This window comes from Hoplias malabaricus, chromosome 8 (genome assembly GCF_029633855.1).
Source record: "Hoplias malabaricus isolate fHopMal1 chromosome 8, fHopMal1.hap1, whole genome shotgun sequence".
Classification (NCBI taxonomy): domain Eukaryota; kingdom Metazoa; phylum Chordata; class Actinopteri; order Characiformes; family Erythrinidae; genus Hoplias; species Hoplias malabaricus.
Window position 1 is genome coordinate 36,781,646 of NC_089807.1, and position 14,861 is coordinate 36,796,506.

At 45.2% G+C, this 14,861-nt stretch overlaps 1 protein-coding gene across 2 annotated transcripts in view; it reads right to left on the reverse strand.

The window, feature by feature from the left end:
- galnt2 (UDP-N-acetyl-alpha-D-galactosamine:polypeptide N-acetylgalactosaminyltransferase 2) overlaps positions 1-14,861 on the reverse strand; it is a 116,537-nt gene that overhangs the window by 27,584 nt on the left and 74,092 nt on the right. The gene's annotated exons all lie outside the window — the stretch shown is intronic.

A 14,861-nucleotide genomic window follows, 5' to 3' on the forward strand; every position in this document is an offset into this window, starting at 1 on the left:
CAGCTCCACTGACCATGCACTTTCATTCTGCTGTAACCTCCAGAGGACCACTACAGAGCAGGTATGATTTGGAAGGTGGAGAGTTCTTATATCTTCTGGGGCAAACAAAGTATGCAGAGTAACATATGGACTACACTGTCTAATTGTAGAACTACAAAGTGCTCTGGTATGGTCAGAGGAGCTAATAAAATAGACAATGAGTGTTAGAACAAGTAGGTTATTTAAATTTTAACCAGTTTCTACAGTGGTCAGATCAGAAAGATGAAGTACACTGTCAGACGGATTGTCACTGAGGTGGTATCCTCAGGGGTTACATTTCTGTTCCTTCAATTAGGGAAAATAACTGTACTATTCATTCATTGTCTGAAACTGCATATCCAGATCAGAGTCGCGGTGGGTCCGGAGCCTACCAGGAATGGTAGGTGGGAACACGCCCTGAAGGGGGCACCTGTCCTTCACAAGGTGACACACACACATTCACTCACACCTATGGATGCTTTTGAGTCATCAATCCACCTACCAATGTGTGTTTTTGGTCCGTGGGTGGAAACCCGAGCCCCTGGAGGACACCCACGCAGACACCAAACTCCTCACAGACAGTCACCCGGAGGAGACCCACGCGCACACAGGGAGAACACACCAAACTCCTCACAGACAGTCACCCAGAGCTAACCCACGCAGACACAGGGACAACACACCAAACTCCTCACAGAGAGTCACCCGGAGAAAACCCACGCAGACACAGGGACAACACACCAAACTCCTCACAGAGAGTCACCCGGAGAAAACCCACGCAGACACAGGGAGAACACACCACACTCCTCACAGACAGTCACCCGGAGGAGACCCCCGCAGACACAGGGACAACACACCAAACTCCTCACAGAGAGTCACCCGGAGAAAACCCACGCAGACACAGGGAGAACACACCAAACTCCTCACAGACAGTCACCCGGAGGAGACCCCCGCAGACACAGGGACAACACACCAAACTCCTCACAGAGAGTCACCCGGAGAAAACCCACGCAGACACAGGGAGAACACACCAAACTCCTCACAGACAGTCACCCGGAGGAGACCCCCGCAGACACAGGGAGAACACACCAAACTCCTCACAGAGAGTCACCCGGAGAAAACCCACGCAGACACAGGGACAACACACCAAACTCATCACAGACAGTCACTCGGAGGAGACCCACACGCACACAGGGAGAACACACCACACTCCTCACAGACAGTCACCCGGAGGAAACCCACACGGACACAGGGAGAACACACCACACTCCTCACAGACAGTCACTCGGAGGAGACCCACGCAGACACAGGGAGAACACACCAAACTCCTCACAGACAGTCACTCGGAGGAGACCCACGCGCACACAGGGAGAACACACCACACTCCTCACAGACAGTCACCCGGAGGAGACCCACGCGCACACAGGGAGAACACACCAAACTCCTCACAGACAGTCACCCAGAGCTAACCCACGCAGACACAGGGACAACACACCAAACTCCTCACAGAGAGTCACCCGGAGAAAACCCACGCAGACACAGGGACAACACACCAAACTCCTCACAGAGAGTCACCCGGAGAAAACCCACGCAGACACAGGGAGAACACACCACACTCCTCACAGACAGTCACCCGGAGGAGACCCCCGCAGACACAGGGACAACACACCAAACTCCTCACAGAGAGTCACCCGGAGAAAACCCACGCAGACACAGGGAGAACACACCAAACTCCTCACAGACAGTCACCCGGAGGAGACCCCCGCAGACACAGGGACAACACACCAAACTCCTCACAGAGAGTCACCCGGAGAAAACCCACGCAGACACAGGGAGAACACACCAAACTCCTCACAGACAGTCACCCGGAGGAGACCCCCGCAGACACAGGGACAACACACCAAACTCCTCACAGAGAGTCACCCGGAGAAAACCCACGCAGACACAGGGAGAACACACCAAACTCCTCACAGACAGTCACCCGGAGGAGACCCCCGCAGACACAGGGAGAACACACCAAACTCCTCACAGAGAGTCACCCGGAGAAAACCCACGCAGACACAGGGACAACACACCAAACTCATCACAGACAGTCACTCGGAGGAGACCCACACGCACACAGGGAGAACACACCACACTCCTCACAGACAGTCACCCGGAGGAAACCCACACGGACACAGGGAGAACACACCACACTCCTCACAGACAGTCACTCGGAGGAGACCCACGCAGACACAGGGAGAACACACCAAACTCCTCACAGACAGTCACTCGGAGGAGACCCACGCGCACACAGGGAGAACACACCACACTCCTCACAGACAGTCACCCGGAGGAGACCCACGCGCACACAGGGAGAACACACCAAACTCCTCACAGACAGTCACCCAGAGCTAACCCACGCAGACACAGGGACAACACACCAAACTCCTCACAGAGAGTCACCCGGAGAAAACCCACGCAGACACAGGGACAACACACCAAACTCCTCACAGAGAGTCACCCGGAGAAAACCCACGCAGACACAGGGAGAACACACCACACTCCTCACAGACAGTCACCCGGAGGAGACCCCCGCAGACACAGGGACAACACACCAAACTCCTCACAGAGAGTCACCCGGAGAAAACCCACGCAGACACAGGGAGAACACACCAAACTCCTCACAGACAGTCACCCGGAGGAGACCCCCGCAGACACAGGGACAACACACCAAACTCCTCACAGAGAGTCACCCGGAGAAAACCCACGCAGACACAGGGAGAACACACCAAACTCCTCACAGACAGTCACCCGGAGGAGACCCCCGCAGACACAGGGAGAACACACCAAACTCCTCACAGAGAGTCACCCGGAGAAAACCCACGCAGACACAGGGACAACACACCAAACTCATCACAGACAGTCACTCGGAGGAGACCCACACGCACACAGGGAGAACACACCACACTCCTCACAGACAGTCACCCGGAGGAAACCCACACGGACACAGGGAGAACACACCACACTCCTCACAGACAGTCACTCGGAGGAGACCCACGCAGACACAGGGAGAACACACCAAACTCCTCACAGACAGTCACTCGGAGGAGACCCACGCGCACACAGGGAGAACACACCACACTCCTCACAGACAGTCACCCGGAGGAAACCCACACGGACACAGGGAGAACACACCAACTCCTCACAGACAGTCACCCGGAGCGGGACTCGAACCCACAACCTCCAGGTCCCTGGAGCTGTGTGACTACGACACTACCTGCTGCACCACCCTGCTGCCTAACTGTACCCTATTCTATATTAATTGATTAATTAATTACACTGTTTGTATCTTAGCGAAAAAAACATACCTTTTTTTTCTGTGAGTGTATGAATATAAAACCCTGTCACACAGGATGTCTACTGATCTTAAATAGAGTGTGGAATATGACCCTAAAGAAAGCCGTGTTGTGACGTGGAACCTTTTAATAAAATGAGTCATGCGTACTGTTAAATTCACTTTCCTTCTACTTTCAATTCAAGCCTTGTCCCAAATTCCTGTCGGTGTCTTTGTCCATTCATCTGCACAATGAGGCATTTCTGTCTTCTCCCTCCCCCCAAAGAACGGAAAGAAACTCTATCAGGCAGCAATCTGCAAACTCTTTCATCAGCCCATCACATTAGTCCATTAGCCACAGATTCTGAATTTTCTTCCTGCAGAACATGGGCTTGATTACGAGGGAAAGGGGGAGAAGAAAAAAAACCTCAAGCATTATTGAGTCCACAGAAGGAAAATAAAACTCCAGACATTAAAAGGAACTCGGGCTGGTAACACATGTAAGCCTTAATATGACGGAATTACTCTAAATCATTCATTCATTCATTCATTGTCTGTAAACGCTTAAACAGTTCAGGGTCCAGGGTCGCGGTGCGTCCGGAGCCTACCCAGAATCATTGGGCGCAAGGCAGGAACACACACATTCACTTATTAAGTTATTAAGACAGGTTATTTAAAACAAACAAAAACCCATAAAAGCACTTTATTTATTTGAAAATTAACACCACAGATGTAGCCATTAATTCAGATGTGCAATGGCTTCTGGGTGGATGATATTAAATTGATGCATGGAGCTACACTTGGAAGCAATGAACATTATCTTAAAGAAAATCATGTGTTACCGCGGCTCACTCACTCATAATCATTCATTCAGCATAAATGGACTGATGCTGTTCAAATATGGAGTGGGAACCGTGCAAACCAACGTGAACATACACTGGCTTTTCTCCTGCCGTTTGGCCAACAATGTTTACAGTCAGACCCTGTCTCGTTAACTAACACTGAAAAGTAAAGTGCTGCCTTCAGTCATGGATGAATCCAACGAATCTCCAGCTACGGATCAATTACGAACCTTTCAGCATGTCAGTCTGTAAATGTATAGTGAACTTTTTTTTTATTATTATTCATTCATTCATTATCTGTAACCGCTTATCCAATTCAGGGTCGCGGTGGGTCGAGAGCCTACCTGGAATCATTGGGCGCAAGGCGGGAATACACCCTGGAGGGGGCGCCAGTCCTTCACAGGGCAACTCACACACACATTCACTCACACACTCACACCTACGGACACTTTTGAGTCGCCAATCCACCTACCAACGTGTGTTTTTGGACTGTGGGAGGAAACCGGAGCACCCGGAGGAAACCCACACGGACACAGGGAGAACGCACCAACTCCTCACAGACAGTCACCTGGAGCGGGAATCGAACCCACAACCTCCAGGCCCCTGGAGCTGTGTGACTGTGACACTACCTGCTGCGCCATTATTAAATACAAATAAATTAGTCAATCGATCAAACAAAAAAACAAACAAACAAATAAATAAATAATACAAAATATAGATTTTAAATATATAAAATAAATATAAAATATATATAAATTATATTTTAATTATTTTTATTATTTTATATTTTTTATATTAATATATAAATATAATATAAAATATAAAATTAAAAAAATATATTTTACATTTACTAAATTAACAAAACGTAAACATTTATAATAATTTTAAAATGCAACTCATGGTCTGTTCCGCATCCCCCAAAACACATTTAGGATCTGAGGAATATCTACGGAGCTCAGAGTTAGCTGCACTCTGGCAAAGCTTCCAAAATAGCCCCAAGTACAACATGTCGCACACCAAACAGTAATTAGCTTTCCTGTTATGGTCAGGAGGAGCCCTGTTTCACAGACACATCACTCACTGCCATCAAACAAAACAAAACGACCGCAGAGGAGTGCTGAGGTGTGCCAGTAAGGCCTTTCTTGGTGCCGGCGATGACGTGCTCTATAATCCAGTCAAAATTACACCCCGTCCTGACAAACCGAAGCTGGCTGGAGTTCAGCTGACGTTCGAGTGAATTCCTCTGCTTTCCAAACACACCAAAACTGCAGGGAACACGTCTGACATTCATTTCAAGGCTTAGTGCCGCAAGACATTGTAAATCTGCATACCCAGAGCTGCCTGAAACAGCTCCACCAAATCACATAAAGCTTTAATGTGTGGAGGGTAGACTAAGGAAATTGTAGCAACACAGTGCGCCAGACAACTAAAACATTCACTCTTCAAAACAAGGAACATGGGGGCTAAGCCATCATGAGGGTGGTGCACTGACGTCAATGGAGTGGTTGCATTAAGGTCAGTATCTTTAGATTATCTAGAACATTACTCTACCATTGCGTGTTTAAAACTAATTTAAGTGGTAAGTGGTTATTGGGTTCTGACACTAGCTTCACGCAAGACCTTGGGAAGGATCTCTAACATAATTAATTAAAGATATACAAATGTACATTTAAATACACAACTGGGCCTTAAGAACATGAACTACCTTTAAGGCTACATCTCTTTTTGTACATTGGTGGCATAAAACATACCTCTACCCGTCCCTTTTTTCTGACAGTGTAGAGCAGCACTCAACCTTTTTTAGTCCAAGGTCCCTTCTGTGAAAAACAGCACTGTGTACCCCATTACTTTCAGTTGATGAATGAGGAACATGTCCTACCGCAACCTCGACCACCTGTTCACTCAATATGGCCCCAAAATAATATCATGATATTTCAGGGTATTTTTGGCAATAGCCAGTTAGCAACGATATTTAATACGTACGTCAGCATAAATAAAAACGTGATATACCTTCTGAAACCAAAAGTAGCAACACTGTGATTACATCACTAGATAAAACTGCTAATACGTCACTAGGCTCTGTAAACAGAGTGAATGATGGGAGGACCTTGTGGCCAAATTTGGTAAATGATTATTAGCATAAAAAAATGTCCTGAATTGATTAACTTGTTCATTTTGACAGCAATTTACAAAACAAATACAAAATAAATGCTACGCTGAGTGAATGTAGTCTGTCTCTTTGGCTTAGAGCTCACATTGTCTGATGAGCTCTCCTCAATGCATTTTTGATTTTCCTTGAACTCAGCTGGGTGTTTCTGCTAAAGGGCGCTGAAAAAGATTAGCCTTGTTCCACCATTTTGTGTTCATAGGCAAGGACGTAGGAGTCTGATATTTGCTGAATCGAAGCCTACCCCATACCCAAAATATTAGCTAGGTACTAGCTGATTCCTATGTAGATAAGGCAGTAAAATACTGCATTTATAATTATTCGGAACAACATTTGACTAACATTAACATTAGACAGTGAGACTGTGTCCCAAACAACATACTACACTCATATAGCACTGCTACGGGTGGTAAGTGTAGCAGCATGCAATTTAGGACACAGCCAATTCCCGCTCCGGGTGACTGTCTGTGAGGAGTTGGTGTGTTCTCCCTGTGTCCACGTGGGTTTCCTCCCACAGTCCAAAGAACACATTGGTAGGTGGATTGGTGACTTTGCCCTGTGAAGGACTGGCGCCCCCTCCAGGGTGTATTCCCGCCTTGCGCCCAATGATTCCGGGTAGACTCTGGACCCACCACGACCCTGAACTGGATAAGCGGTTACAGATAATGAATGAATATATATATATATATATATATATATATATATATATATATATATATATATATATAGTGTTTATATTACTGCAAACTTTACAATGTGGCACATGGATATGGATCTGTTCTATGGCATTTTGTGTGTGTGTTAACAGTGTCAGATTGGCATTAATTTCATTTTGAAACCATTAACTATCCCTTGTTTATGAACAGTAAATGCTTTTACTTCATCCAGCAGCCCCCAGCTGTAGAAGCTGTGGTGTGGGGTAAACCTAGCAGCTGGCAAGATTCCAACATAATACAAAGTTCCCGAATAAAACCATCAGTCAGCTCAGCGCCTCTCACAAAAAAGCGACTGAAGGGGGCAGATCCTCAGACAAAAGAAGGAAGCAAGGGCGGAATGAGGAGAGGGCTGCTTGAGAAAATTGGCCCCAGTGCCACGGTCCATGTGGTTAATCCCACCAAGCTGAGGTAAATGTTTACTCCTAGTGTGGACTTCAGTTCATGACTTCACTATTGCTCTCGCAGATACAAACCCCAAAGCTCAAAGACAAGGCATCAGCTCTTCTGAAATGCAAAACCAGTGCACTTGTGAAAGCAATCGATAAAGAGGCCAAAGCTCTGATTGGGGAACTGTGAAAATGCCAAACTTAAACAGGTCACACACGAGGGGCCAAAAAGCCAGGGATGAGCAGCCGGTCAATGAGTGATGTGCCTCCAGAATTCCAGGAAAAAATAAAACATGAGCTCATCTCCTGTTCAACCTTCAGCCCAATCTGAGGGAGCTTAGTCCCAGCCTCAAAAAGCCAAGCCAATATACGCAGAGGATCTGACGGGTCCAAGAAGGAAAACAATTGATCAGTGATGTGGTGGTGGTGGTGCTGTGTGTTGCCTTGGTGTGAGTGGATCAGACACAGCAGCACTGCTGGAGTTTTTAAACACTGAGACTGTTCATTGGACACTCAATTTGACACAATTTCCTTGTTTTTCCACCTTGTAGATGTTAATTCAGAGGCAGTAGCTCAGCTGTCACTGCACAGTCCATCAGTGGTCACTGGACGCTGCCCACAGGACACTGTTGCCTGGATATTTTTGGTTGGTGGACTATTTTCAGCCCAGCGGACACTGAGTGTTAAACACTCTGATCCACTCATACCAGCGAAATCCACGCTAGCACACCACCATCATATTACTGTCACTGCAGCACTGGAATGATACCTGATTTGTAGTGGTCCTGTGGGGGTGACAAAGTTTGCAACAGATGGAATACAGAGGGTATGGCTTGTATCATGTTATCAATATAATATCAGTTAATGATACGGGGTTCTGAACTACATTTAATTAAACGGCTCTAATACAGTTCTAACTGCTGAAAAAAAAGCTCATCGTGACATGAAATATAGTATCATTTAAAAATTAGGCACATATTCCAATGGATTCTTTGGTGTTGCCAACAGCATTTCCCAGCAGCAGCTGGGCCATTGTATACCGCTTTGTTTTTCTGGCTTCTTGGTTACACTCATCACTGACAATATCCCTTCTCTCTGGTGACAGGCAGAGGTCTGGTGTTCAAGATTCCAGGGAGCTCATCCCTGATCCACTGGTCCCTCAGAATCCCAAAAACATACCTAAAAGGAACTAGGGTCTTGTACACATTGTTGCAGAGGAGTTGATGAATACGGTGTCAGGACAAAGACCACACGGCACTCGTGAACCAGATTTCCTCAAGACAATAAATTACATCATCTTGACAATACACTTACTAAAGATAATAACACGATGGCAGGGGTTGTCCTCTAAAAATCCTTTACTACCCAAATGTACATGGAATCTGTGGTCGTTTTTATGGCTGATTCAGATTTTGTGCAGGAAAATGGAACAAAACTTTTTCCTTTTTTTGAGGGGCAATTGTCCACAGCCAGTGTCACTGTTACAGTTGTGGGGTCGAGCCCTGCTCCTGGCAACTGTTTGTTGTGTTCTCCCTGTGTCTGCGTGGGTTTTCTCCGGGTGCTCTGGGTTCTAAACACTGTCCAACATTAATTAGCTTCTCAAAGGTGCCCATAGGTGTGAGTGCGTGTGCGAGTGTATGTCGCCCTGCGAAGAACTGGCGCCCCATTCGGGGTGTGTTTGCCAGTGATTCCAGAGAAGTGACTCTACTCTGATCTCCTTCTTAATCTCTGAGCTCCTGACAACCCCACGCCAGTTACCTAGACCCCACCTAACCATATCAGGTATTTTTGGGCCGACTGGTGCACCCCCAAGAGGTATATCATTCAAATCATGAGGGGATGCACTTCTTATATTATTCAAGTCCTAAATATAGCCACAATATTATATACAATATACAGACCCCAACTCTTTACAACTGAAAGCAGATAAAGAAGCCAAATCAGGTCTGCAATAGGTTTCCTTGGGAGACAGCAATCGACTGGTTAAAATATAGCCATTCCTGACGTTTCCGAGTCTTGAAATCTGGCAATATGATCAGGGCTGTGCTCGGAGAGTAATTCCAGGAGGCTGATGGACAGGTGATATTCAGACAGGACTCTGCGGGCGAGCGCTGGTGGCAGGGCATCCTTCTTCTTGACGAAAGTTCCTGCCTGTCAGCAGTAAATCAGACAGACCAGAGAGTATTCTGCAGCTCCGCAGACTTAAGCAAGCCCTTCGAGTAAACAATAACAGAGTCCGGAGTGCCCTGACTAACTAAAACAGACTCGGCCATGTCCCTGCCAAGCCGCCTCCTAAAGGACGCAAGACACATGCTGAGGAAATGAGCTGAGGAAAACTAAAGGCACTTTACAGAGGCATCCCAACCGGTAAACAGCCACTATGGCTGCCAGAGAGGATTTCAGTACACGTTTAACTCTTTACAACACTGGGATTGCGTGGCTTTGACATTGAGATCACACAAGTAGCGCCTGTTTATTCTTTAATCTAAATGGTGATATGCAGTAAGACACAACGAAAAGTACCAGAGTTCCAAAATAGCACTCGCACAGAAACACTGTCTACTCTTCTTCACCTCAGTGTCACTAGACCCATCATGACCATGCCATTTTTGTCTCATTCAACTATTACACTCAAGCCAATTGTGGCTAAATGGACTAGCCATCTTGCCTCCCAGCTGTCAATACTTATAGGAGCTTTCTGTCACAGTGACTACAAGCATTTAAAGTGGGTACTGCACTCCACATTCAAAACACTGGAGAGAGTTGTCTGCCCCCTGCCCCCGCCACAAGCTCACATCGGTTGACAGGTTGAGAAAAACTGAGCCTACACCATCGAGAGCAAGACAAGTTTAGAAACCTTTATCGCTAAAACAAATGTGCTATTATCAAGCCATTTACACAGAAGTACACATAGTTTCATTAAAATATCTACCCAAGCTAGCGAAACTCAACCAGACAAAGCTGATATCTTTCTTATTGTTTTTTGCCTTCCACCTTAAATGTCATTTTAGGAGGCAGATGTTCGATTCACATTCACAGTTTTTGTATCCAAACATTCAGTTTTCCAAACATTTCCTGCCTCCATACACCCAAGGGTTGTGGACATTTGCTCATCTGACATTTCTGATGAAATGAGGGAGGGGTTCCGTTTGAAACATAGCATGACTCAGTAAAGCTGCAGTATTTCTGAACATTTCTGATACACGAGGTGCCACGCGGGATTAAATGGAGAGCCTCTGATAAACGGAAATGTCTGCAGGGGGTTGTGGTTCACCCACGTCACGCCATGTCATCCTGACTGATTATTTTCGTGAAAGTGTGAGCAGATGATCCGGAGTGCTGTCTGTACATGCTGGACAATTCAAATGTACTTTTTCAGTGGTGATCCATGCAAAAGTTCTCTGAAATCACATACTGGTGGTAGGATTTAATGCATTACAGCAACACTTTCTTTCTTTCGTTTATTTACACTTTATGCATTTACTTAAACGCAATAAATAAAATAGACCCAGCTCTCATTGTTATGACAAAGCCACACGATGGTGAAAGCTAATAATTGTGGAAAATTATTGCACACTGCTCGAGTAATTGCACCAAGCTGGAATAACTGATTAGGTAAGTGCATAATAATTGTGACAGGCCTACTTCCATTTGTTTAAAAGGATTTTTCTTTTTTTACCTGCTAGAGGGCAGGAAGGCATACTGGCCACATATTTCTATATATCTTTTCATAAATATATGAAATCCACACGATCAGCTTATCCACAAAGAAGATTGTTATTTATTTATATGATATTCATAAAGTATTAATTTCTCCCACTGCTACGGTCCAAAATCTGGGTGTCTACCTCGATCCTACTCTGTCTTTCACAGCCCACACTGTGGTGGTAAAAACTGCATTCTTTCACTTACATAACACCGCTAAACTCCGACGATCTCTATCGCAGTCCGCTGCAGAAATCCTCATTCAAACTTTTGGTTTAAGTCGACTAGACTACTGTAACTCCTTATTGGCTGGCATCAGCTCCTCCTCTGTCCGTAAGCTTCAGATGGTCGTCTTCTTACCTACACTAGCATTCACGACCACAATACACCTGTCCTCCAGCATCTTCACTGGCTTCCTCTTAAAGATCAGACCCGTTTCAGGATACTTTTACTGACTTACAAGGATTTAAACAATCTTGCGCGTTCCTACCTGTGTGACCTCCTTCCTTCCTACGTACCTTCTCGCTCTCTCAGGTCTTCAACTGCTGGACTTCTTACTGTTCTGTCATCCAAACTCTGTAGTTTTGGTGATCGGGCTTTCTCCCTGGCTCTGGAATTCCCTACCAACTCCGGTCAAACAATCTCCTGCTCTGCCCATATTTAAATCTAGTCTTAAGACTCATTTCTTTTCTCTTGCCTATGGTATCTCTTCTGTTTAACTTCACTACTCATGTTCTGCTGAAATTGTAATGCTATGTGTGGTTCCTCCTAACCACTGAACCTGTATTGTCTATTGTCTGCATTGATTATTGTCTGTATTTGAATGTCCTTCAGCAATGACGACGCTGAAACGATATATCGTTCAGCCCTAACACACAACGGCTTACTGTCAATCACCGTGAGCTTCTGAGGTGGGAATCAACTGGTCGGTTTAAGACTGTACTCATCCCCTTACATTTACTATCACTGATTAAACCCAATTATAAGCTCAGTATGTCAAACGGACAACAACCAGAGATGTGCACAAGCAAATGCTCTGTGTGTACATCATATACACAAGAAATATTGAAATACAAAAAGAATATGAACCATGAATCGTTGTAACTACTCTCCAAAAACAAGCAGGAAAAAGTGATTACATCTTAAGACCTTCCTGAACTCAGTCGACACTACTGCACTACTGTAGGCACTTAAGGTTATTAAGTTCAGTCCAAGTCCAGGCTATGAACAACACTGACCACGATTTTAAAGCCTTCCAAGTGTGCTCGCAGTATAGCTGTGCTTTTCCTACCAATTTCACATCTCACAATAACGACCTTTGCCAATTTCCACCTCCCCTGTTCAAGAGTTCAGATACCTCTTCTAATGACTGATCTCCATAAAGCTGATGAATTTGGAAACTCAAGCAGTATGCAGCAGTGTGGAGCAGACAACCAGGAGCCTGAATTCACCAAACCCAAGGCCAAGTGTCGGATAGGAACGGCATAAACCTGTCACTCAGATGACACTTCTCAAGTTGACTACTAATAATAATTCCAAAGTGCTTTAAATTGGCCAATAATTAGATTCAATCAGGTTTCAAACATGTCGGCTATACCTTCACTGAACACATTGCACTATCCAGTTCAGGGTCGTGGTGGGTCTCCGGAATCACTGGCCGCAAGTGGGGATCACACCCTGGAGGGGGCGCCAGTCCTTCACAGGGCGACACATTCACTCACACCTATGGACGCTTTTGAGTCGTCAATCGCCTGATCCAGTATATATGACCAAAGAGCGAGGGCCCACAACTGGTTATCAGCACTCTGAGCGACCGTAGAGTCAGCCGTACCGCTCAGGGAGAACACCGCCTCTTTATATTCTCATTTCTATTCATTAGATCATTTCCTAAGAGTCATATTTTATATCAATGACTTCCACAGTAATGTGCAGTAGAAGTAATAAGCTTCGGGGCCAAATGGTTTGAGATCTCTGAAGCTGGCCCATCTTAGACACTTCCTTTCTATCTTCCTTTTGTAGATGGAAGCAATCAGAAGAACGCCTTAAAATCATTAGCTCTTGAGCTTTAGATATTTATTCACTGATAGGCCTCAGAAACACAGAACACACTGAAGAAGCTTGAAAGGCGAGGAGCGCTCACTATTACTGCTATAATTGAAAGAAAAACCACACTGCCTACCCTTCCTTAATTGTCTTAGCAATGTGTAAGCTTTAGCCAGCCTCACTATAAATAGACCCTGCCTTCACGGAAAGAATAACTGATGTGTAAAATCAGAGCGAACCAAATTAGTAGCACGTACACAGACAAGACGATAGGCTGCGAACAGAGTGGCCAGTCTTGCTCTGATAAATTCTTCAAGAAATATTATTCATCTCAAGGTCAGGGAAAGCCTAGGGACTTTCAGAAGAAGCTAAAGGCTATGAGCAATTGAGCAATTGGGTGAAGCAAAAAAAAATAAATGACAGGACACCACATAAGCACCTGCTTCATTAGCCTCTACTGTGTCGAAATCAGCCAAAACAGCAGAGCACTTCTGCTAATCTCCCCCATCATCACTATTCATAGATGAGAATGGGTGTGGTGGGCATTACATACTCGACTGCCACTCCAAGTAAAGTCAGGAACATGGTGCTCAATATTGCGCAGTGCTGCAGAGAAGAGTTAAATCACACGATAATCTTCCATAATGGAGAACAGCCACTTGTCTTACAGTGCAACAATGGACTAAAGTCTATGACATTTTTTTCCTCACATGGATCTAATAAATAAACCGCCCCTGACCTCGTTGGCAACATTACAATCATTTCTTCAACTTCATTGTGGAGAACTTGAACTTTCTTAGTGCCATTGTGTTTTCTATCACTATGTAAAATATGTAGGAGACTTCCTGTCTTGTGTTTCGGAACACAAGTCCTTTTAGAGTGCTGTTCAGGTCAGAAGTGATTATTAATGTTTTGTTTAATCCAAATAATGGTGTAACTGATGTGATTTTATATGGTGCACATTCTATAGAAAGAATAGATAAAACCAGAGTTGGCCAGGTTTTAAAGGAACACTAGGTAGTATATTTACATAAAAGGTTACTGCTATTGCTGGACTCAACACTGCAGAAACTGCACTATGTAACTTTCGGTGAAGGGTAGGAAACCCCCCTCTCCCTCCCGCCTTCCCCTTGATTTCAGGACAGTGCTGTAAAAGTGAATAATACTCTACGGCTGTAGAGTAGGCAGAGCCCTGAAGCCAAAATGCCGTATCTTGCCTAGTGTTACTTTAAAGCGGACATATGCAAAACTCACTTTTTCAGTCCATGTACACAATAGTGTGGGAATCTGGCGCCTACCGACATGCCAACAGTGAAACGAGAGCTCCCAGTTTTTGTGGTCTGACTAAGTCAGTAAGCAAGGGATAAAACAAGCTCTAAACCAAACCCATGAGTAAGAACAGAGAAATTAGAAAACTGTTTTCCACTCATTTTCACTGTTTTTGCCAAAGACAACGGTGCAAATTCAGCCAAAACCCTCAAAGAAGAAAGACAACAAAGTCATGTGACTCTGCCGTGTTGCATGGTGTGTGAGCTGTGTGTGGCTCATTCTCATTTAAAGGAACAGGCACAGAAATTGGACGTTCGGAAGAGGGCTGTTTGGACAGTTGGAGAACGCTGCTGTGGTATTTGTTCCTTGTGGTATTTTGAATAAAACATGTCACAGATTTTT